Raw genomic sequence first — 25152 nt, 5'->3', positions numbered from 1 at the left:
AATATTTTAAAAAGGTCCAGAAAGAATGAATAGCAAAATGGAGAAAGAGTAATCAATGAAAAAAATTTTTTTTAATTATCAGAATTAAGGTACACAGATTACTAGATTAAAAATGCTCAAAAAGTGCACATCATCATGACTGATAATAGACTTCCAGGAAGGCACATCAGAATGAAATTTCACTACTTTGGGGAATAAAAGAAAATACCTGAATTTATTTGAACGAAAAACAATTGAAAGTAAATAAATCTGTAAACAAATAACATACAAGGAATGATTCCACATGCCTCTCAGCTTCTTGACAGTAGAGCAATGTCTTCAAAATTCTGAAAAAAAAAAAAATTCCCACAAAGATTACATGTTAGCCAAGTTAGGACAGGGGCCAGATGGTAAATAAATGCAGGTAAAACAAGAAGGAATATGAAAAGTAGAATATTGAAAATGAAAAAACAGCCACAGACAACCTGGCATCCGGCAAGACCATTTGCTTGAACTGGCACCCAGATGGAGTGGAAAGGGGACCAAGTTTGTCTTAATGTCTCAAGACACAAATCTGAAGTCTGAAGGTGAGTGAGGGAGGAGATGAGCCACAGGTCCTGCATTAGGCCCTGCAGTCACAGGTAGCCTGGTGTCTGGCAAGGCTGTTCGCTTGAACTGTTATCTGGATGGAGTGGGGAGGGGTGCACATTTGTCCTAAAGTCCCAAGACACAAACCTGAAGATGAGTGTGATTAAATGTAATATTTTAAAGAAGTATGATAATAATAAATAAAATTAAATTTGAAAAAGGAAAGAAAAAAACACAATGAAATCTGTGGAACATTGACAGAGAACTCTGGGTGTAGTGACTGTGTGCCAAGCCAGTGTGAGGTCACTGTTGGGACAGCCAATCCAGAATGGCGCGTTATTCCTTAAGAGGCGAGGACTTGGCAGTGTCATCACCATGGCTTTCAATGTTTGAATAGATCGAAGCCAGGCATGCCGGTGCCGTGGTAACACGATGCACTATGTTGCTGAAGGCACATGCCCCATGGGATGGTCTGCAGTTCACATGCTGAAGTCTTACTGTATGTGCAAGGTACGTGTGCACATGTGCTCATGATCTTAGCTGGCTGAGGCTGGGCTGGGTCATGACAGAAAGATCTATTCAGGTGTGCCTTTCTCTTTCTCTCTTTTATAAAAGAAAAAAAATAATGAAACTTAGAAAAAAATTTTGAGCAGTTAAAATTTCTACAGAATATGACCCAGAAAAGAAGGGTATGAGGGGAAAAAGAAGACAATTCATGGATTTCATTAAACAGAAAGTCTAACCTTAGAGAAAGGAGAAGGAAACTATGGCAAAATATATATATATATATACATATATATATATGTATATAATATATATATATATATATATTCTTGAGTTTACTGTATACTAGGCCTAGTACTAGCCAGCCTGTATTGCAGATTATAAAAATGTACTTGACATAATGTATGCAATAAACAGTTTGGTGACTATCAACTTCTAAGTGGTTAGTAAGCCTTAGTTTTCTTTTATATTTAAAATATGGATTGTTCCATTAGTTTCACCAAGGAGAAATATAATGCAATTCATAAATGACTGAATAAAATTGAAGTTTTAGAAAATTGAATTGTGGGGACCAGTAGGTCACATAGTGGTTAAGGTGCTAGAATCCCAAATGGCTCACCACAGTTTGAGCACCAGACCTGGTGACTTGAAAATCTTGCTGATGCATGTGCTTACATACCCAAAGTCCCAGGAGAGTGGAGCAGAAGGGATTGTGGCATGGTCATCCCTCATGGAAAACTCTCAGAAGAGTGCATGCATCCTATGGCAAAAATAAATAAATAAATAATATTGAACTGTGAACAATAATTAGCATCAGATCAAAAAAACCCTAGGCAAATAAAAAATATTAGCAATTTTTAACTTCAGGGAAAACAACTATAAAGGGAATATAAGAAGGGTGGAACAAAGGGTTTATAGGAGATAACCTTGAACCTCAATGTAAAGAATAAACAGAACTTCAATAGGCAGGGGAATAAGTACATGGCACCTTCTATAAAGAAAAGCAACCTACGGGACCAGCAATTAGCATATTGGCTATGTCTCTGGACTCCCACGTAGTCGACTGTGGTTTGAGTCCCAGACCCAGTGGCTTAAACTCATGCCGGGGGCATGTGCGTGTGTGCCCAAGATCCCAGGGGGAGAATAGAGGAGAAGGGATTGTGGCGTGGCCATCTCCCCTGGGGGGGTGATTTCCTGCTTTCTGTCTCTCTGTCTCTGTCTGTCTGGTGAGTGCATGTGCCCTATAGCAAAAATCTCTCAAAAAAAAAAAAAAAAAAAGAAAAGCAACCTAGTGTGGCTGAGATGTCCAAAATTTAAATGTAAAAAAACTCTCAAAAAAAAAAAAAAAAAAAAGGAAAAGCAACCTAGTGTGGCTGAGATGTCCACCAATGTCCACCAATGATCTGGATGGGAATATAAATATGAGCAGTAATTCTTCTCATTTCAAATAGATTATTATGAAGAAAAACTGTTAGCCTAGATTTGCCAAATATTCTAATGTTTCAAGAGTAGTAAAGCATTTGATTTTGTATGTGAAATATTGATTTTTAAATCTTGACAGCTAATAATGGTACATATAATAAATATGCACATACTGGGAAAAGTAAATGTTGGGTAAATAAACATGTATCTGTCACCAGAATGTGGCAACCATCAGTTTGCCATCTCTTAATAAATCATATATCTTAGAAGTGAGCATGAGACAGGGTAAGGAGTAAGTGAAGCCCAAGCTTTAGGGACCTTAAAATTCAATAAGAAGTGTAATACTCAAGAGCCCGTGGATATTTGCGAGAAGGGAAATGAGCTGATGAGTGCTAGGATAAAAATTGCATATTTTTCCTGACTAATTTTAAAAAATTATACTTTACCCTCAATAACAAAAGTTAAAGTTACAATATTTTACCTATTCTAGTTAAACACAATCTAGGAAAGCAAAGACTTTACAGTAATAGTAACTTAATTAGTGAAAGAAAATCTGTCCACTCATCTAAATACTGAGGATGTTAGCTACATTATTTGTGACTATACAAGTGAATAAGGATCCCTAGACTCTTGAAAACAGATCATAAAACTGATATAGAAAATTTTGGAATTAGAGACAGATATATAGAGAGAATCATATATATGATTTGTGTTTGTGTGCAGATTCCATGTCTACTGCTCACCAGCTGTGTGATGTAGAGAATTTTGCTAACCTATCTGGGTTTCCATATTCTCATTAACAAAGTATAAATAATATTTATTTCAATTTTATTAAGATTATTGACATCATATAGGCAATTTATGGTTTAGTGACTGGTTAGTAAATCAAAAATATTTTTCTTTCACTTATTATTTTATTTGTTGATTCTCTCTTTCTTAGTATACATAAGCCTTGTCAAAGGTTGTTTGGAGTATTTAAAATTGGGAAAAATAAACAGCTAAAATTGATTTTTAGAAGTAGACGGTTGAAGGAAGAATTTTTAGAGATTAAAATAAAAGATTCTTGAGAGAATTTCCTGCTTCAAAATAAGAGAAGAGTATTCGTGACTAACTTAATAATTGCAGTATTACCATAGCTCAGTATAAGTTGAAACACATCAGGCAGAAGTTGGAAATGAGGCTTGAGGCAGCTCACAAGTGAGAAAGATTGTAACTCATGGTTTAGAGAAAGAACTCATTAACAGTTTAAGGTGATAACAAAATGTATATGTTGTTTTTGATTCTTCTTTAACACTTTCTTGCTTTATATAGTGTATATTATATATTAAACACAGTCTGAGAATTTAAATCATGTGTGTTATTGTCTCTAAACAGCTTATTTTACTTCATTTTTAAAGAAGAGACTTGTTTGCAATTAATTCACAGATTATCTTTTTTATAATATCCATAAGTGAAATAATTCTAACTGCCAAGTCTGCAGTACAATCATCAAAACCACCAAGTTGAAAACAACTACCTCCAAAAGAAAAGGTGGAAAGTGCTAGTTTCTCTGTGACTTGTCTTGAAACATCAAACCTTTTTATTTCATTTATTTATTTTTTTTAGAGAGAGATTTTTCATGTAGGGTGCATGCATTCTCCAAAGAGACAGGGAGACAGAAAGTGAGAAAATAACCCCCCCGGGGCGGGGGTTGGGGGTGGGGGATGGCCATGCTGCAATCCCTCCTTCTTCATTCTCCTTTCAGGATTTTGGGTATGCATACATACATACCCTGTGCGAGTTTTAAGCCACCAGGTCTGGGACTTGAACCACAATCGACTACATGGGAGTCCAACAATATAACCATTATGCCATCTGTTGGTCCCAACATCAACCCTTTTTAAAGGAACCACAACAAAAAAGGGTTATTAACAACAGAGAATTTTCAAAGGAAACTTGTTTTGAAGTGATATCTTCTAGCTCTAAGGCCTAGCACCTGAAAAATGCATTGAAACAAGACTATAAAGTTATTTTTTGTCTTTTTTTTTCCACCCAAAAAGTCTTCTCCATTTTCAGAGTCACAAAGACTGAGAAGAACCTTATTTGGGAGGCAATATAATCACACTTGGTGACGCCTGGAATGCCAAAGCTAAGCAACTTAAGCCCTACTGTTATAATATGGACTCCTTACATAATTATTTTTTTGCTGAAATCTTCACTGGGAGAAAGTGAGTTGAAAACTTGAGATCCTCTTGAGATTGTTTCTCCTAATGCACCTCCCTTAAATAGTCCTTTCTTATTTACTGTACAACCTGATTTCCTACTGCCACTATCTCTTGAAGATGTTCTTCCTTATGATCAGCTTTGGCAATGAGCACCCTGAAGACTGATCAAATTAGAGATACACCCTCAGAATCAAGCTTTCTCTCTGATTTTACTGCCACACCCTGTCTCTAGATCATGTGTGATCCTATTTCTCTCCTAAAATGTAGGATGGGGCTTTACTCTGATATTCCATTACTGCTTAAAGCCTGGACCCACCAAAGCTGAAAGCAATTGCCTTCTGCTTTCTCTCTGAGGTTTCGTTAACTAAACTCATATTGCATGAAAGAAGACGAGAAAATCCAACACATCTGGACAGATTCTATTACAAACTATTATCTGTGTTCCAGGTCCATTCACCTATCGAAAAGAATCATTTACTCACCATTGTCTAAATCCATTCTTTCCTCCTAAAGATCTCTCACTCTAAAATTGCCTACATCCCCCATTTTCTTTCCTGTATAAGAAGGTATTTAAACCACAACCATCTGGCCCCCTTTTAAGTTCATAGTTTTTATGGCTTCTATATAGACAGATACGAATCAAAATAAAATCCACATGCCTATGATTAATCTGGCTATGCAGTGATTTTTGACAAAACTTCCAAAGGGGAGGACATTCTTTGCCTCTGCACTCTAAAGTGGGAGAGCTTGCTTATAGGATTACCAGAGACATTCTTCACAGAATTAGAAAAAGCAATCAAAAATTTTGTCAGGAAGCATTAAAGGCCCTTTATTATCAAAGCAGGACCATGCAAAAAGAGTGGAGTAGGAAGCATCTCAGTCTGTGACCCTAAAATATATTATACAACAGCATGGTAATGGCACAAAAACAGGCACATAGACCAGTGGAACAGAATAGAGAACCCAGAACTAACCCCCCAAATGTACAACCATTTTTGACAATGACACAAGTTAATCTAGTGGGAAAAAAGAAATCTCTTCAGCAAGTAGTGCTGGAAAAATTTTATATCCACAGGCAGAAAATTGAAACTGAACTTCTATCTATCACCATTAACAAAAAAACTAACTCAAAATAATCAAAGATCTAAAGATAAAACGTCAAATTATAAAACTACTGGTGGGAAACACAAGAAAAACTCTTGGAGACTTCTCTAGGAAGTCTCCCAAAGCACAGGCAATAGCTTCAAAAATAGACAATTAGGATTATATCAGGTTAAAAAGCTTCTGCATGGGACAAGAAGTTGGCATAATGGATATGCAACTGGACTTCCATATATCAGGTTAAAAAGCTTCTGCATGGGACAACAGTTGGCATAACGGATATGCAACTGGACTTCCATATAGTTGACTACAGTTCGAGTCCCAGACCTGGCAGTTTAAAACTCATACCAGATGCATATGCATGCATGCCCAAACTCCCAAGAGGATAATGGAAGAGAAGGTGTTGTGGTGTGGCGATTCCCCTTGGGAAGTGATTTCTTGCTTTTTGTTTCTCTATCTCTCTGGCAAGCACTCGTGCCCTATAGCAAAAATCTCTCTTTAAAAAAGGGAGAAAAAAAAAAAAAAAGCTTCTGCACAGCAAAAAGAAATCACTAGAGTGAAGAGACAGCCCTCATAATGGGAGAGCATTTTTGCAAACTATGCCTTAGATAAAGAACTGATGACCAGAATACTCAGAGAATTTGAGAAACTTGCACAAAAAGAAAAATCAATCCAATAAAAAATTGGGAGAATGAACAGAACATAGAACTTGCCAAGAAAGACATATGAAGAACCAAAAACCATATGGAAAAATGTTCAACATCTATTATCATACGGAAGATGCAGATAAAAACCACAATGAGATACCATCTAACCCCATCAGAATGGCTAAGATTAAAAACATAAAAAATGATAAGTGCTGGAGAGGCTAGTGAAAAGAGAATTCTCCTACACTGTTGGTGGGAATGTAAATTAGTACAGACACTGCAGAGAACAATATAGTTTCCACAAAAATCTACAAATAGAATTACCACACGATCCAGTAATTTGACTCCTGGGTATCTTCCCAAATAATAGGAATACACTCAGTTGGAAAAGTACTTACACATTCATGTTTATTGCAGCATTATTTGCAATTGCTAAAGCACAAAATTAACCTAAAAGTCCCAGAACAGATGAATGGATAAAGAAAGAATGGCACATGTACACTATAGAATACTACTCAGCCATAAAAAAGCAATAAGATCCTGGCATTTGATTGAAGGTGAACAAATATGGAAGATTTAATGCTGAGTGAAGCAAGCCAGATCATGAAAGAGAAACATCGTATACCCCTACTTAATGTATATTGGATGTCTGTATTCTATGGCAGAAATGGAAAGAAAATGTAAAGGCATGTAAAGCAACTATAGATAACAGAGACAATGCAGGGAAAGATGTACAATAGGGAGGTGGAAGGGAAGAAATCAAGGGGGAAAAGAGATGCAAAATTATTTAACAAGCACAAAAAGTGGGACATTATCTGGTGATAATACATATGGCAATATCTTTGACTGAACTATTACATAATGTACTCATGCTGGGAAAATCTATTTTGTATGCTGTAAAAATCTACAGTGACTACATGTAAAAAAATTACAAAATAAGACAAAGAAGATAAAAAGAAGAAATAAATGAAATTCAAAAGTACTACACATACAGAGACCACCAGGTGGCTTACTGGTTACAATGCTGGACTCTCACATATCCGACCATAGTTCGAGTCCTGGATCTGGGGCTTCAAACTCAAACCAGGCACGTGTGTGTGCGTGACTAAAATCTGAGAGTAGGGATTGCGGTATGGCCATCCTCCCTGAGGGGTGAGTTCTCACTTTCTGTCTCTCTATCCCTCCTTCTCTCTGTGAATGCACATGCCCAAAAGCAAAAAATCTCTCTACAAAAAAAAAAAAGAGAAAGAACTACACATACAAACACCTATACACACACATACAAACACACACACACACACACACACGCACACACACACATATACACACACCACCACCATCATCATTCTAGGGGCATGTAATGTGAAAGTAAATTTTATCTCAGCTCAAACGCCCAATTTTTCTACTTAGCATAATGTATAATAAGAAATCCTCATCAAAGATTTCACATTTAAAATATGAACAAGTCCCAAGTCAAGCCACTTATGGAAGGATATTTTCATTTGATACAGAGGTTTGATTAGCCTGGGTAACCTTCTTATGCAAGTTGTTAGTGGAATGCCTGAAAAGGCAGAGAGAGCTGACACTCTACTGAGCTGAGAGGACAAGTTTAATAAATAAATTTGTAGTGCTTACTGGTCAATGCCCCTGTGGCAGAATTCATTCCAACACTTGTTTTTTTTGTTTGTTTGTTTTGCTTTTTTTTGTTTTTTTTCTTTTTTTTTTTTCCCTACCTAGTAGCAAAATGGAAGGCATTTCACTATTGGAGGTTAAAAAAATTCTTCCAAACACAATTCAGTAATCATGAATGACCAAATTCTCATAATATGTAGCACTATTAAGTTTCTTATTTCTCTAGTCATTAGACTTCACAGGCATTATTAGCCTGGAATACATAATGTTTACTTATTACTGAAATACTGCTGTCATTGTTCCCTTTTCCATGGTAATTTATCTTTTCCTAAATTTGCTGGCTTTCTATTGTACTTGCTTTCTATGTTTTGTTCTTCATTTCACTTATTTTAGCTTTATCAACACCAAATACGGTGTATATTGAAAATAATATGAATTTTGGAATATATATTACTACAGTCAAATCCTAGTCACCTGATTTCCTAGCGCTATAACCTTGGGTAATTCCTAATAGTTATAGGGCCTTAGTTGTGGTTCATGTAAAATGGATGTAACTGTACTCAACTTAATTGAACTTTCTCAGAAATAAATGTGATGGGGGTGTACAAAGTGCTTAGCATAATGACTGACACAGAGCAAACTCTAATAAAAGTACTGGTAAAAGGAAGATAACCAGTACTTTTTTTTTTTTGAGAGAGAGATTTTTGCTAAAGGGCACATGCACTCCCCAGACAGACAAGAGAGACAGAAAGCGAGAAATCAACCCCCAGGAGGGATGGCCATGCCGCAATCTCTTCTCCTTCATTCTCTCAGGATCTTGGGCATGCATGCACACGCACCCGGTGTGAGTTTAAGCCACCGGGTCCAGGACTCGAACTGTGGGCGACTACGTGGGAGTCCAACGACATAGCCATTATGCTAACTGCTGGTCTTAACCAGTACTTTTCTAGTTTGCTGTGTGTCAGTCATTATGCTAAGCACTTTGTGAAAAGAAAGACCTTTTTACTATACAGACTAAAAAGGATACAAAGTAGGAACTCAGTAACTGTTGACTGATTAGTAGGTATGAGTACATTTTTGTTCAGTTTTGATCAAGTAATGTTTCCATTTAGGTTAAACATATTGTATTAACATCTCTATTATCAAATAACAATTTTTATATCAAATGATGTCGTCTCTGTGGAACTAAATATGGATAACTGATTATCTAATGTCCAATTAATATTTTGGGAAGAAGACATTACTACTGATGCAAGTCATGTAATTAATTAAAATACAGACTCAAGCAATCAGTGTCTCTTTTAAAAATAATTGTTTATTTAACTTTGTTATTTTTAAAGTTTTAATTTGATCAGAGAGAGACAGAGAGAAAGAGAAAGTGAGAAAGCAAGCTGACAGGTCCGAGACCCGGACCAGAGTAGGCCATGTGGGAGTCCAGTACCTTCACCACCACCCCACCTGCTGGCCTCATGATCAGTATCTTTTTAAACACTTTAAACTTTTCAGAATAATGTCCTTAGTGTCATGATAATTAACAATTAACTATATATTCTTTCTTCTATAGATTATTCTCCTGTCATATTTTTCAGCTAATGTCCAAATGCAAGAAGATTCAAGATATAAAATTAAACAACAAATTCATTTCAATAATACTAAAAGGAGCAAATGAACAGAAAAAATATATAAACCGTTCATTTCGAAACCAATAATTTAAATCACCAACCATTTACGGAAAAGCAAAAGAAACAAAATGAGTATGATCTTCGCATTTAAATTAACCTCTCTTTCAAGTGCAAATATACACATCAAATTCTAAAGAGCAAAAAGCTTATAGATAAACAAAATGATACATGTTCATTTATCTTTCTTGTTTAGTGGGCCAGTCAGCAATTATAAACTCTACCTTATCGCCCAAAAGGACTTCCATAGCATTTGGGCGAATGTTGGCTTCTACAGAGCTAAACAAAGTCTCTGGCCTTGACTGTTTCATGGCCTCTATATCGTTTTCTGTTTGTCATTTGGGCTCCAGTGATGCCAGAGAGTGGGAAAATTGGAGCTGTGCATCACACCAAGTGTGATGAGCTTGTGTCGCGTGGTGTGCTATTTCATCTGTTTGTCACTGTATCTTTGGAGCTGACATATTGGGGTGAGAATCTTTATGTATGCATGCAGAATTGAAATACTTACAGAGCTCCTTTTTTTTTCACATATATCTAAGCCACTTTATAACTTTTGATATGTTGGGTATATTCAGTCTACATCAGAAATAATTTTAAACAGTAGTATTTTTTTTTAAAAAAATCAGAATATTTCTTAATTATTTTTATCAATTACAGAACTGTAATCCAATGATCAAGGACAGAGTATACAGTGACTATCTGACAATTTTACCTTCAATAAAAGTTTCTTTCAATTTGTGCCCTCTGGGATACAAAATGCTTTAACAATATACTACAAAAACAAATTGGCATCAATAAGGCAACACTGAACACACAGAAAGCTCCAGAGCAGGGAACCAGCAGTTAGCGTAATGGCTATATCGCTGGACTCCCATGTAGTCGACTGCAGTTCGTGTCCCGGACCCAGTGGCTCAAAACTCACGCCGGGCGCGTGTGCGTGCGTGCCCAAGATCCCGAGAGGAGAATGGAAGAGAAGGGATTGTGGCGTGACCATCCTCCCTGGGGGGTGATTTCTCGCTTTCTGTCTCTATGTCTCTCTCTGTCTGTCTGGCGAGCGCACGCGCCCTACAGTGAAAATCTCTCAAAAAAAAAAAAAAAAAAAAAAGAAAGCTCCAGAGCAAACTGGCCAAAATCAAATGCACGGTTGGTTTGCAAAATGGCTATTTTGTTTTCTTCTCCACAGCGCTGAGAATAGATGCTTGTGTGGTGTGTGGATGTTGTGTGTGTGTGTGTGTGTGTGTGTGTGTGTGTATGTTTAAACTGTAATTAGGAATGGTACTTATGCTGGTATTCTAAAATCGAAGAGATTTCTCAGATCTTTGTAACATGCTTCCTTACACAATATAATATAGAAATAAACATATTTAAAGCTCATTAGATGGAAAACTGTTTATCTTCATATAAAATTACTCATAAATGTATTTGCCTTACAATTCTTGACTGGATCAATAGATCAAGATTCACTGGGTTCAAATCCCAGCTTCTACCTTACTAGTTGTGTGAAATTACAAAGTTGTTACTAGTTGTTGTAATGTCTTTCTGTCTCACACATAAATTAGACACAATAGAAATAAGTACCTGTAACGGTTTTTGTGAAGATTATATTAGCTAATACATTTGAAGTGCTTATAACAGTAGGATTCACATAGTAAGGTCTCACTAATTATTGGCTATTCTTTCATGAATTTATGGTTTTCTTCTACTAATAGACATTTCTCTTTTGTTAATTAACTCCATTTTGGTTTCTTTCTTTCTCTTTTTAAGAGATATTTTTGCCATAGGGTGTGTGCTCCTGCTAGAGAGACAGAGAGACAGAGACAGAAAGTGTCTCTGGAGGGATGGTCATGCTGCCATCTTCTCTATTCTCCTCTTGGGATCTTGAGCACACAAGTTCACATGCCCAGTATGAGTTTTAAGTTGTCAGATCTGGGACTCAAACCATGTTAGACTATGTAGGAGTCCAGTGACGTAACCATTATGCCATCTGCTGGTCTCCCATTTTGGTTTCTATAGGAGTTTCAAAACAAATTCTTTACAAATCTATAGGATGAGGTATTTTACATTATCTGTTTACAATCTAATTTGTTACAGAAAAAAGTTACATTATATTAAATATTCAATATTTTGCAGTCAAAAGTTTAGTATTATGCATATACATGTATTAGATATATTTTCCCTCAATCCACTAGGTTAGATGCTATTACACCTATTAACAACCTACCAGGAAACCTACCATGAGAAGATATAACAAATAATTTATCTGCAAATGTTGGTCTTTTCTAAATGCTAATGCTACTTGTTGTGTGCATAAAATTCTTTATATTCTAATTCTATTACATAAGATCCAACCAAGGAGACTGAAGAGTCATGTTTGATATGTATGTATGGAATTAAATTTATTTACATTAAGTGCTAAGTACCTTTAACTTTTTCTCAAAGTTTTTGATTTATAATTCTTTAATTACTTTTCTGACTTTTCTTGACCCTCTCCTATTTCTCTAAATCTCTTTTAAGGTGTGAAAACCCAAAGTAGATACAGTACTCTGGTAAAGGCATGACTAATGTGAATTCTAATAGCTGTTCCTATTTTGAGAAAAATTCTTTCCTTTATTATACCTCAACTCAATTTTTCTCTTCCCTAGGATATCTTAGCTTTCCTTTAAAATAGGAAAAAGTGATTTCCTACTTTTGCCATCTTACTCATACTTATCCTAATTTGCAGACAGATAGTTTCTAAGATCTGGGACAAAGTTTAATATCTAAGTGAGCTTTTCATAAAAGATATTTCAGCACACTAGTCCCTCAAGTTATTTTTTAGACATAGATTCTATGCACAAAGAAATTAAACCAACTATAGCTTCATCTTGAAGATTCCCAAGTAGATTAAGTAATAAGGATGCCTTATTATAGCAGTTCTCACTTTGTTAGTCATAGAAACGTCTGTCATAGCACCTATGAGCATCCATTATCATCTCTAGTAGGGGAACAGCTAACTATTGGTCTTATTTCCTCGCCCCTACTTCCTACCCTGCTGACATTAAAACTCAACGTTACGTGTCTGAGCACTGAATCAGATGCTTAGAGTTAAAGAAATGAATCATTGGCAAGATGTGCTTTGTTTCCTTATCTTTTATTATAATTTTCATACAGTCAATCATTACATATGATTACATCATGTAAAATGAATTTTTCTACCATGAATACACTATATATATTAGTCTATTAAAAGAACGGATAATACGTGTTGTCATCGACAGATAATTTTCCATTTTTTGTCCCTTAAATGTTTTCTTTCTTGCCTTTTCCCCTTGATTCCCTTTCTCTCACCATACCCTCTTTTCTCATCCTCTTTCTTTTATTATTATTTTTTTTTTGGAGAGGTTTTTGCTATAGGGTGTTTGCGCTCGCCAGACAGACAGAGAGAGACAGAGAGATAGAAAGCAAGAAATCACCCCCCAGGGGGGATGGCCATGCCGCAATCCCTTCTGCTCCATTCTCCTCTCAGGATCTTGGGTACACACGCACACGCACCCAGCGTGAGTTTAAGCCACCGGGTCCGAGACTCGAACCATGGTCAACTATGTGGAAGTCGAGTGACATAGCCATTACGCTAACTACTGGTCCCTTGTAATCCTCTTTCAACATTATTTCTAGTATTCACAGTTGCTCTCCATGATTTTAAACCTTCCAATCTTTCGGTTTCTGCCATACAGTGCAGACATGCAAAAATATCAGGAGAAAAGTGGGGACGTGCAACAATATCAGGAGAAAAGAAATAATAAAGATTCAAGGAGAAGTAAATGAAATGGAAAGTAAGTGAACTGCACAGAAAATAAATGAAGCCAACAGCTGATTCTTTGAGAAGATAAGCAAAATTGAGCAGTTAGCTAAACTAATTAAGAAGAATAGAGAAGGAATCAGATTAATTCTATTCATCAATGAAGAAGGAAATTACAACAGACATAACAGAAATACAAAAGATTATCAGAGGATACTGACTATACACCAACAAACAAGAAAACCTGGATGAGATGAGCAATTTATGGACACATATAATCTACCAAGACTGAATCAGGAAGACATAGAAAGCCTGAATGGAACAATAAGAAGCAATGAGATTGAATCAGTAAGAAATAGCGTCCCAACAAAGAATAGCTTAGGTTCTGATATCTTCACTTCGAAGTCTACAAGACTTTTTTAAAAAGAGGGGTTACCCCCATTCTACTCAAACTATTTCTAAAGATCCAAAAGGAAGGAACTCTCCCACATTTATTTTATGAAGCCTTCATCACTCTCCTTCCCCAAACAGATAAGTTATATTTTTATAATGTATGTAGTTAATATTAAATAGCTAATACACAAAGGAAAATTATATGGACCATAAGAATAGTGCAAATAAAGTGTTTAGAGACTTTATAAAGATTTTTTTAAGAGAGATTTTTGCTATACAGTGTGTGCGCTCATTAGAGAGACAGAAAGCAAGAAATTACTCCCCAAGGGAGATGGCCACACTGCAATCCCTTCTCCTCCATTATCTTCCTGAGATCTTAGACACACACACACGCACATGACCAGCATGAGTTTTAAGCTGCCAGGTCCAGGACTCGAACCGTGTCAACTCTGTGGAAGTACAGTGTTGTAACCATTGCACCATCTACTTGTCCTGAAAGATAATTTTTTCAGTAGCTTTTGGGAGAGATACTATTTCAACTAGGTCATAAAGGATGGGTAGAATTTGGACACATCATATTAAAATATTTAGGTTTGATAGTAGGCATTCTAAATAGAAAGGGAGAGAGACAAGAAAAGATATAAATACATTTTAACAGAAAATCCTAAAGAATAATGTCTTTATTAACTATTCATGAGTTTATACCAAAATTAAAGTAGATAAAAAGGAGAATTCTGCTTTAAGTAATAACATCAGACTGTATAACTTAGGCAACCACCCAACTCATATAATACGATGGGAAAAAATGTATAGATTATTCTTTCAAATTCCTGGTTTTAGTTCGGCACGTAATCATCTTGGAATTTGTCAATCTTGTACTCATAACAAGGAAAAATGCTAAAAATTTTTAAAAATTAATATCTCTTCTCAGATCTGTCAGAGAACCTAAGTCACGGGACAGTCTGCTGCCTCACAAATTAGAGGGGTAAGCAAGCACAGAGGTACTTTTAAAATTCTGTTTTAAAGTAGGATACTATGGATAAAATACGCACCCATAGGTGAAAAAAAATTCATGTGGGATTAAAATCCACAATGTATTTGTATAAAGAAAAATCCTATAATTCAGCAGTAAAAGGAAATGCCAAATTTTAAAAATAGGAAAAAGAATTAAATAGCCACTTCACAAAACAAGATAGGCAAATGGCCAATAAGTTCATGAAATTTTCTTAGCATCATTAGTCATTACCAAAACAACCCCTTTCTTCAGAACATTAGAAGCAAATTCCTGAGAGCAAAATTAGATATTGAAAAAAATCCAGAGTAACCAGAAGTCTTTTGCTTTGTTTCAAAAATGTAAAATATTTCCAAAAAATCTGGCAGGTTTTTGTAAATCTGAACATTCATGCATTTTCACTTCCAGGATTTTTTTGTTTTTTTGTTTTTGGAAGGGGGTGAATTTATTTATTTATTTCTGTGAAAGAGAGAGAAAGAGCAGAGACCCCCAGCAGGCTCTTGTCACGATATGATATTCCCCTCAGACTTCTAGCCGGGATAATAATCGAAGACCCTCTCACATGGCTCCAGTATCATACAGGCGTGTGTTCCTGCCATAGCATTGCAGCCAGGCCCACTTACAGGTATTTACTCAAGAGGCAAGAATCAAAAGACATGTACAAAAATGTTTATAGCACCTTTAAACCACAGTAACGGAAAACTGGAAAGAGTCCAGGTGCCAATGACTAGAAGACTATAGAAACAAACTGCTATATACTAGTATAATTTAATATTACTTGATGATAGAAAGAACAAAGCACAAGTACATGCAACAGTATGGATTAATCTCAAACAAACAAACAAACAAAAAAACAATGAGACCCTGACATTTGATAAAACGTGGATGAATATGGGAGACTGAAATGCTAAGCAAAGCAAGCCAGACTATGATATGATAGACAGGCTTTGCATGTCCCTACTCAATGCACATCGAATGTCTGCATTCTAAAGCGGAAACAGAAAGAATGGGAGGTTTCGTTGTAGGGAGGGCAACTGTAGATACTGGAGACAGTATGGGGTTAATAGGAGGCAGGTAATAGAGGGAGAGAGGGAAAGAACAAACAAGTAATACATTTAATTGACACAAAATGAAAAGTTCTTTGCTGATGATAGTGTATATGATAATGGCTTTGTCTTGACTGATCTGTACTATATTTTTGCTGGTAAAAATTATGTTGTATATTGTAAAGATGTATAGTAATAAAATGTAAATAAATATAGAAATATTATATAATGAAAGAAACTTTTCCCAAACAAGCACAGACAGTATGATTTTACTTACACAAATTTGAAGAATAATCTGTAAATTAATCTGTGTCTACTTATGTCAAAATTTACTAAACAACAGCTTAATGTTTGTACATCTCACTTCATGTAAATTTATCTCAAAAATCCATAAGCATTTATTAAATTCTAATTAATGATATGAATGTGGAAATGTTTAGGGATATGCTGATATCTGTAACTTACTTTAAAATGCTTTAAAACTATTAATTTGGGCCAGATGATGGTGTGGTGGGTAAGGCAGCTGGATCAGACATGAATACTTGTGTGGTTCAAATACCAGACCCAGTAGTTTGAAAAGCATTCCAGAAATGTGTATGCATGCTCAAAGTCCTGCTAAGAAGCAGAAATGGAGGAGGAGGGATTATGGTGTGACCGTCCCCATGGTGGGGGTGTTTTCTTGCTTCCTTCTTCAGTCTCTCTCTCTGGCAAGTGCATGTGTGCTCTGAGCAAACATTTTTTTTTAATATTATTTTATAGATGACTAGACAGGTAGATAGCTGGATAAATATCTGATAAACCAATCATACAAAATATCAATTCTGTCAACTTTTCATTATGTTTCACAATTTTCAAGATGACATAGTGGGGAAAAAAAAAACATAAGAAATAAACCCATGCAAATATGGATACTTGACTGACAATAATGACTTCATTGCAGAGCAGCAAATTCAATTACTAGTGGGTCAGTAGATATCATAAAATTAAAACTTGGTCCATAGCTCATACTCAACACAAAATCAATTCTGTGAGTATTGTGCATCTACATATGAAATTTAAAATGGTAGAGGTTTTATAGGACAGAGAAGAATATCTTCATGTTTGCAATGCAAATAAAATGAAAGGTAAAGAGCTCAGGGTATATCTTCATAAACTAGATTCCAATTCACTGGCCATCAAGTGAAAACTTGCCAGTTTTTCCACTTCTATTTCAAGAATGGAGACCATTCTCAACTACCTGTCAACATCATTTTGAAGGAGTGTACAGTTATTCTGGAGAGAGCCCCAGAGGAACCCTGCAGAGAAAATGCAATCATATCAAAGTAGAACTCAGTCTCCTCGGGGTTGCAGGGAGGGAGGCTCTGGTTTGATAAATGGTGGAGAAATAAAAAGGTAAAGGTAATGACACTACCATTCACACCATCTGCAGTCCTGTTCAGAACAAGATCAAGATGTAACACTGGTTCTGTTACAAGATAAGGTCTGTGTCTGCTCACTTCCCTGTCAACATCAGTATTCAAGAGAATGAATCTCTTGTTGAAATCTGGAATTTCCTGGGGGAATAATATATTTGCACATTTGGGATGAATCCGCAAGGTGCTTTTTAGTATCTTAAACCCAGAAAGATGAGTTAATTCTTGAAGAAAATAATGTTAAATTTGTATCAAATTTAGCTACTTTGATTCAACAATCCATGGCTGTTAAAAACAAGGATATCAGAAGAGTTTTGGATGGAATCTATGTCTCTGAAAAAGGAATAGTTCAGCGATTGATAAAAAGATCTAAGCATCTTTTAGCTACAGTAACAAGGTGCTAGATGATTTTTAAGATCTATTTCTTATGTTTTAAAGATGCAATAAAAGTCCTCCATTCAATGAGACAAAAAGAGATAGAAACCTTTATATATCGGATCATATTAATGAAAATCAAAGAACATTATTAAGCAAGTGCAAATGCAAGCCAGAGCATACAAGAAGAGTTCTGTGATAAATACAACTACAAAGTGCTCACATCCAGCATACATTAAAAGTATTCAAATTAATACGAAAAAGACACAGAACTCAAAAGAAATGGACAAGGGGATTGTACAAGCATATATTTCTGGTAATAATGTAAATACATGACCTTTGTGGAAAAATTTGACATATTCTAATATTTAATATCCACATTTCCTATACCTAGAAGTTCCATTTCAAGGGACTTTCATTTAATAGCTCAATAAGTTACATGATTTGTCCACTCTTTGGTTTGTTCTTAATGCTTCACACACACACACACACACACATACACACACACACAGATTTAAGAGTAATGTAGTGGAATTGCGTAAGGCACTTGGAACACTACCGAGGAGAAAAACTTCTGAGGACAATCTGTATGTAAATCCTAGCTTCTTTACTTTCTGGCTGTGTGATCGAGACCGAATTACTTTAATTTACCTTTGGTTTTAATTTCTCACTTATACTAAGGACTTTATAACTCTGCTCTACTATGTAAAGTGTCAATGAGTTTATCCCTGTAAAAGTGATGAATTAGTTCTGGCACATAGTAAGTGTTAGATAAATAGTCGGCATTAACATCATCATCCTCTCATAGCCATTAGAGCATTAAAAGTGCAAGTGAAGAGAAGTAGTTGAGAAATACATTTGATTAAATAGATGAATGTTATAGCTAGTAAGGAGGGGCAAAGAACATTGTGCCTTCTACTGTGACAACTGCGGAAGAAACAAAATTCAACAATACCTATTAACGCACAGTAAAGACTCTATTCCAGGCCACTATGATAGGGATAGGAACCACAGACATGATTTTTTTTGCCATAGGAAGCACTAAAAAAATTAATAATAATACGTCTTTGAAGATATTATCAAACTTTATGGATAAAAAACTGAAAGTAAAGGATTTTACTTTTTCAGGGGGTCATACAGAAAATAGTTGAAGAACAGAAATTCAAAGACTTCTGACAGCTTAAGCAGGTCACAGTGTATAAATGGATTTAGTGGGGAAAGTTCTATAGGTATGAGGGCAAACTGGGAGACTTACCAATAAACAAAAATTAGGGTTCGGGGCCAGCAGGTGGTGGTGTGGATAAGGGCGCTGGATTCCCACATGGCCAACCATGGGTCAAGTCCTGGACCTGGTGGCTTGCTTTCTCACTTTCCCTTTCTCTCTCTCTTTCTCACTCTCTCTCATCAAATAAAGAAAAAAAAATAACGATAACAAATGGAAATAAGTAAATAAATAAATCTTTTTTAAAAATTAGGGTTGTATGATGTAAATAGAAACCTGGGGCTGGATGAGAATCAATGGACTCTGAATGTGGCTGCAAGGGCAAAATCAGAGAAGTCCACGCTTTGGAGGGCTGAGAGCCTGGAAAAATGGTGGTGCCATCGACAAAGACAGGCATCACAGAAGGAGTGGTAGGTTTGCAGTAGTCTGATGAAATTTTAATTTAGACAAAGTGTAAATGTGGAGTCAGTACATGCACCATCATAAAAGAAAGTGTTCATTAAGTGCTGAATTATGAAAGCGTAAGCATAACAGAGAAAGCTAGGCGGATCTACCCACCAAACTCACACTAGGAAGGGAAGGAGGTACATGATGCAGCTTGATGCACAGCAGATGATGTCTAAGAAAAAGTGAGACTAAAAGGTTTTACTTGAGAGTTAGGCGTGATTCCTCGTGGTGAAGCCCTGGGCAGTTTAGAGGCTCTTTAAAACCAATGCAAAACACAAGGAAAGGGGAGAGTTTAGGTAGGATGGAAAGAAACACAGGACAAATCTGTCAGAACTCCCTGAGCCTGGTCCAGGTTTAAAGAAGCTGGGCTTGCTGTAGGATGCCAGGGATCTGGCTGCCAAGCTGCAAGAAAGGAGCTAAAAGATTTGTCCAGGAACAAAGCTGGAATCAAGCTAAGCTGAGAGGCAGAGACCAGGTGCAAGGCAATGAGAACGCTAAATCACCTAGTCGAGAACAGGAGGGTTGGAAACAGAGAAGGAAGAAGCAGCATGTGGAGCCCTTCCACAGTGGTCTGGAGTTTCAGACCATGTCTTTTTATAGAGAGCCTCAGGACTTGGCGATGGCTGTGAAGGGAGTTTGTTGCCGCCTGTTCAGATCCAGCAAAAATGGGCCAAGAATTCCAGGGTGGCAAACAGACACACAGGAAGGTGAAGAGCGAAATAAAAGGAGGAATACAGCTTATATCATTCTCAAACTAAATAGGAACCGAAAAGGTGCCTTTGTAAATCTTCCTTCACCTTGTTTTTCCCATCTGCCTGCCTTGTAAATCCCAACTCCTTTTCCTTTTCTTTCTTTTTCTTTTTTTTTTTAAGAGATCTTATCTTGAAATGCTATCTTTTACAGATGACACCCTCTCCCACAGAGCTCTTTCTCCAGGATTTGAAAGCTGGCATATGCTGTTGTGGAGAAGGAAGTTTGGGCTGCCTCTGACCATATCATGTGCATCTCATAGATAACAGAGGACTTTCAACTCCCTGGCTTCCAATCTTCCATCTTTCATCTGAACCAAATTCACAATGATGAGGAAGAAAGAAAAGCAATTTAATTCTCAATGGTACTTCATATAGCTGCTGTAAAACATCATTTCTGCTTTAGACCAAGTAAACAGCAATAACACAGGAACACTTAGAATTGTCAGTTGGATGGTAAAAATGGTGGAAAGAAAGTTTTAAAGAATAAATCTGAGTAATAAGGAAAAATATATACATGGTACAGTGGGTTTTCATCACAGATTCCAAAAACATCCACGTATCCTCTGCAAAGAACTTGTTACAGCTCATTTTCTATCTGTGTATGTAACTCCATCCCTAGATGAGCATCTGTCAAGCCTGGAAAGCATAACATTTATAATATTGTTTTCATTCTTGACTGAACACATAAAAAGCACAAAATCTAGTTAGAAGAATGGCATATGTGCATGTGGGTTTTCTCAAAGCCTTTGCCACAGGCTCTCAACACCCTTTTCTATTATTTACAGACTATTGGTAGGTTTGTTCAGAGGGTTATGAGTGAGATAAAATGAATCATTGGAATTTCTCTTCAAGTGGCCCCAGGAAAGGCATGGAAATAAAAGGGGTTACCTAACTCTGTGTAATCCTTACATTTTCATTTTTAAGTGTCTCATTACCATCAAGCTAGAAGCTGCAGTTTTAGTTTCTGTCAACCTGGAGTTTGGAATCCCAAAGCCTGACTAGATATATTCCTTGGCACTCCCGGTTAAAGTTCTTCCTCTCTGTGGTGGCTTGAATTCGATTTGCTGAGGAGGCTGCTGAAGATGGTTCACCTTCTCTGGCTCTAGGTACGAACTTAAGCTTCATTACTCATCTCTGTTCCTTAATGTCACACAAAGACCCATGTCAGTTATGATCTTCGCATTTGGCCTTTAGGTATTATATGTGTTTTGTTTCTAAGAAAGGTTCTTCATCCTTAAATTATAAATCTCAATAAATATACATCTCAAAATAATCTTTAAGAATTTTGTTTATTTATTATTCTTTTTTTTTTTTTTTTTTTCCTATAGGGCATGTGTGCTTATCAGCGAGACAGTGAGAGAGAAAGCAAGAAATCATCCCCTGGGGGATGGTCTTGCTATAATCCATTCTCCTCTTGGGATTTTGGGCAGGCATGCACATGCACCCAGTAGGAATTTCAAGACTCTAGGTCCAGCACTCAAACCACATTCAGTCAACAACGTAACCAATACACCATTTACTGTTCCCTTAAAATGTATTTTTAATGGTCAGAGGACAGCTGTATTTTGCCAGAGAGAAAGCATTCCCTTGAGGCATGTCACACCACAATCCCTTCTCCTCCATTTCTCCATTCTGTCAGGAACTGGGGTACATACATATACCTAGCATGATTTTCAAGCCTCAAGGGTAAGATTCAAACTGCAAATCAGCCATGTGGGATCTGTGTTTTCCTTAAACACTAGGCGATGGAGTTGGCCCAAAACAATCATAAAATTTCATTGGAAAAGAAGAAGAAGAAAAAAAAGAAAGAACTGGTAGCCTTTAAAAATATTTCTTACACTCACTTGGGAGTTTGGGTTGGTTGTAAATCTCAGTCCATAAGAGTTCTTGTCCTGTACTGATATATCACTGGGCTCATCACAGTAGTGCTGTGGAATACCGCTGTCAAAGGGCACAAATTGTAGCTTGAGAATCTTGAATTTTGTTCCCCACTCTATTAGTTATTTATTCTTAAACACATTATTTTGAGGCCAGCAGGTGGTGTGGTGGTTAAGGTGCTGACCTCTCACATGGCTGACTACAATTTGAGTCCTGAATCTGGTGACTTGTAAAGCACATGAGGTATGTGTGTAAGTATACCCAAAATCTCAGGAGGAGAACGGAGAAGAGATTGTAGCATGGCCATTCCCCCCCAGGGGGTGGAGGGTGGGTGATTTCTCACTTCACCTCTCGCTGACTCTCTCTGTCTCTCTCCAATGAGTGCAAGAGTCCTATGGCAAAAATGTCAAGTGCATGTGTGTACATGGGCAATATCCCAGAGGACAGATAAGGTGGGGTGTGGTGTGGCCATCTCCCCTGGGGGCTGATAATTTCTTTCTCTCTGTCTCTGTTTTAGTCTCTCCAGCAAGTGCACATGCCCTATAAAAAAAAAAAAAAAAGGAACAAAGAAAACTAATCTAAAAACAAACAAACACATTCTGTTATTATTCCCAGTCAATTTCTTCATTTGAAAAATAGAGATAAATATATCAACTTGGAAAGACTATTTTGGTAATAAAATACGTTAGTGTATATGAAGTGCCTACTCTAATACTGAACAAATAATCAGCCCTCAGCACAATTTATTTATTTTATTATAGTAGTTATTTAGCAATATTTTGTTGCTATACTAAATAATTTTTGCTTGATATCAGAATTGTTAGCAGTATTGAAAAACTCAGTGCGAGAATTTCTGCTACTTCTACCTCCTCAGCTTGCACTTCTAAAGTGTGGTATTTTTCTCACATGGATTTCCTGTGGGGCTCCTCCAGGGCTCCATTTTATTTTCCTTTGCCATAACTCAGGGCAATGAGAAAAGGATACCCAGAGAAAAAAGCATTACTCTCCTGCAGAGAAGCAACTTAGAATCTCTCTCATCCCATTACGGAACGTAAACCTGTTTCCTGATAGTGATACTCTTGCTTCCCTGAGATACACTCCATACATTCTATATGTCATTCTGATTTTATCAAGTTCATTTATAATGAGTTTTATGTAATCCTCAAAGCACTTTCAGAAACATGCTTTGTGTAAACAGTCAGTTAAATGACCACTTCTCTTACTTTGTCACTTCATTTTGGGTGGGCTACTTTTTCCCAGGGCAGTGTTTCTCAATCTTGGTTGCACATTAAAATCATTGGAGGAGATTTTTAAAAGACCATACCTTGTCTGCAGCTCTTCCTCCTCACTTGCCAGGTCATAATTGAATATATGCAATCTCTGGATCTAAGGTGCAAGATTATTACCTTCCAAAGTCTTTCCAGGAGATTGTAATGTGGAGACAAAGGAGAGGATAACTTCCTTTAAGAACTGTCCTTTTTACCTTATGTTAACAGTTAACCTATCTGACCAGATCAGCTTCACTGATCAGTAAATAACCCAAAACTGATGACTGATAGAGTAGAGACTCTTGATGATATGAGAAGTGGCATAGAAGGTCTGAGGATAAAACTTAGTGACTATTTAGATACTCGTGAAGTTTGAAATGTCTAGTAGAATGGTCACCATAGTTGTTATAGGTGCTGGACTCTCACATGAATGGCTATGGTTGCAGTGAACTATGAACCTGGTGGCTTTCTTTTTCACTTTCTCTCTCTCTCTTTCTCTTTTCTCTTTTTCTCTCTTGTGAGTGTACGTGTCCTATAACATATTAAAGGAAAATAATAACAAAATTTCAAAAAAAATGTCTTACAAGAGAAAAAGTTGTGTAAATAAACAAAGGTCAGTGGTGAAGTCAGGGCCTGAAATATGAATTTGTATAGTATTATCTTATAGATAAGATGTAAAAGTTATCTCACTAGTGAGATTGTTTGAGGAGAGAGCTTGGATAGACTTGCTTTTGCAGGTATACCACTAAAGCCTGGGAAGCTCAGTCATCTGGAGGTAGGGCAGAGAAGGAAGAGTCAGGTAGTTAAACTAAGAAGTTGCTGTTCAAATGGGAACAAAAGCGTCATAAGAATCAGAGGAAAGGAGATGAGACTAGAGAACTGACCAATGGCTTTAACACAATATTTATCTTTGGGCCATGAGAATAAGAACTATTGGAGTAGACTCATCTGAATAAAATGTTCTGAAGAGAGAATAAGGAAGTGGGGATGGAATCTGCAAGTACAGTCTTGGCCACTTAGTAGTTGAATAAGCTTGAGTAAAGATTTGGGGCTCATTTTCTTTATTTTGAACGGGGAGCAACAATATAGTAGGTACTCTACTCACTTCACATTGCAATGACTTCATGAGACCACATGTGAAAGTTTCTCCCCGTGACTGTAAAATATATACAAAACAGGGGCCACAGGTGGGGCAGTGGTTAAGGTGCTGGATTCCCACACAGCTGACTGCAGTTGACGTCTCAGACCTGGTGGCTTGAAAGTCATGCTGCGTGCCTGTGTATGCATGCCCAAAATCCCAAGAGGAGAATGGAGGAGAAGGGATTGTGGTATAGCCATCCTCCTGGGGGGTGATTTCTCACTTTCCCTCTCTCTGTCTCTCTTATCTCTGGCAAGCAAATGTGCCCTATAGAAGAAAACGTTAAATGCATATATATATATAATATATATATATTTTATATACACACACACACACACAAACACACATATATATATAGTTACATATATATATAGTTACACAACATTTTATTGTATTTTACAAAATTTCTTTTGTCATATTTAATCTAAGCAAATGTTGTAGATGTTGACTTTTCCCTCCCGCCATCTCAAGAACTCACTCTTCTTTCCTTCCTCCCTTTCTCTTTCTCTTTTGTTCATTATTTGTCCAAGTAATCTGAAACATGTGACAGCATACAAATAGGATCCAATCAGTTGTGCTTCTTTAATCTTTAAAACATCAGGTGAGAAGAAATGCGTCCAGGTCACAAAAAGTAAAGGCAAGAAAGGAAAAGGAAAGAAAGCAAAGAGGAAATGT

General features: G+C 36.6%; 1 long non-coding RNA gene across 3 annotated transcripts; it reads left to right on the top strand.

Annotated features, from left to right (window-relative positions):
• The first annotated feature begins 994 nt into the window (after nt 1-994).
• Nucleotides 995-25152, top strand: LOC102468265 (uncharacterized). Of its 3 annotated transcripts, none has more exons than XR_336500.2 (4): nt 995-1077; nt 9642-9831; nt 20345-21299; nt 25079-25152. It is a non-coding gene; the product is annotated as an uncharacterized LOC102468265 (long non-coding RNA). The 3 variants fall into 3 exon arrangements; XR_336501.1 differs by lacking the exon at nt 25079-25152 and adding an exon at nt 25008-25043; XR_336499.1 differs by lacking the exon at nt 25079-25152 and having other exon boundaries at nt 20345-21349.

This window comes from Tupaia chinensis, unplaced genomic scaffold (genome assembly GCF_000334495.1).
Source record: "Tupaia chinensis unplaced genomic scaffold, TupChi_1.0 Scaffold139341_1, whole genome shotgun sequence".
Lineage (NCBI taxonomy): Eukaryota > Metazoa > Chordata > Mammalia > Scandentia > Tupaiidae > Tupaia > Tupaia belangeri.
This window is presented reverse-complemented; position numbering and strand designations above follow the sequence as displayed.